Genomic DNA, 1,588 nt, shown 5'->3' with positions numbered 1-1,588 from the left:
CACACACACACACACACATCTGCAAACAGGAAGAAGAGGGAAAGCACTACCAAAAATACATATAATGAAAGATAAGTCCATAACTGCTCAGGACAGTAAGCATCACAGCAGAGGCCTTTGTGTCAAAGTAACTGAGGATAAAACACAGAAAAACATGAAGGAGATTTTCCTGGCCTGGGACTTTATAGCAGATAACCTTAAAAATATTCTGCAGTAGATCAAAAACGAAAGAAAACCTGCAGTGATTTAACGTTAGCGAAAGCCATATCTGTCTGCCAGATTCATGAAATGACTGAAGAGCACAATAAAACACTTGCTTTTCCTCAACAATCTGCGACAAATGTTGATGTGCTCCAGCCCAAATTTACAAGAAAGCACAGAGGAGATAAAATAAAAATGCAAGGAGACAGGTCTGAAACACAGCATATCACTGACTGTACTAACTGTGGGGGCGATCATTTGGTTTGCAAATTTAAATGTTCCTAAGGACCAGCATATGTGACCTTTAATGCTGTGATTATTATTATTTAGCATGCATTAAACTTTATATCTGGTTAGGGATGTACTAAAGAAGGGGGGTGTAGATAACCTCCTGTCAGTTTCGTATTTTGTCCTAATCCGCTTGCCGTACCTCCATGTAGGTCTGTATATGTTTGAGTGGTGTATGCGACATTCGGCTATTGAATCCGAGCGCTGCTGCTCTGCCGGTTAATAAAACCACATCAGCTGATCATTATCATACTGGTGAACATACAACATGAACATTACCTGATGTTGCTGAAGTGAAGCAGAGCAAAGTTACAGAGGTTTTATTAGAGACACTGTTACGGCCCTGGGCCTTGGAGGGACTGAGACTGCCTTTTTTTTGTTCATGCAAATCCAAGTGTGCTATGACTCGCGGATGATTGGTTGCTGGGAGACCCGTGCCAGCCCTCTTCTATGCAGATTGCAGTGTGCCAGACCACGCAGACGATTGGCTGCCTGGAGATCCCATGACACTCCAAAAGGAAATGACTGGCTGATTGTGTGCACCTGTGGGTATAAAAGGCAATTGTTTGCCCAGTGGTCTGTTGAACAGTCCTGTTGGTTTTCTGTTTAAAGTTTGCAATAAACCCTTTTATTTTACTCAGTTTTCATGTGGGGGCTTGTGTATGTTACTCCCCTCCTGTCGCCCAGCAGAGGGGGTCGTAACAGACACAGCCAAGCGTTTTGCAAATTTTAAAAAGTTTTTTAAAATTTGTTCAGTAGCCTGTTGAACGGCAGAAATGAGGCTTTCTTGTTGGAAGTAAGTAAAAGGAAAACACAGCGGCCCACAGGCTGTAAACAACGGTAAACTTGTGCGTAATAAGCAAGCGAATAATGAAGAAAACAGATTTTTAGACGGGAAACTGTTCTTGAAGTACAGAGAGAGAGAGAGAGAGAGAGAGCTGTGCATGAAGTGTGATTTTATCCTGGTGGAAGCAAAACAGGAAAAGTCAGAGTGAATTCATGTTTGCGTGAAGTGAAATGTGAAGCGTAGTTTGGATCTTCTTTTGCTGCTGGTTCAGTCAATATTGGAGAGAGATAAAACCTGCAGCTTCAGAATCAG

Source organism: Haplochromis burtoni, unplaced genomic scaffold (genome assembly GCF_018398535.1).
Source record: "Haplochromis burtoni strain Fernald_Lab_line unplaced genomic scaffold, NCSU_Asbu1 Contig_624, whole genome shotgun sequence".
Lineage (NCBI taxonomy): Eukaryota > Metazoa > Chordata > Actinopteri > Cichliformes > Cichlidae > Haplochromis > Haplochromis burtoni.
The sequence above is the reverse complement of the archived record's forward strand: the minus strand, read 5'-3'. Positions refer to the sequence as shown.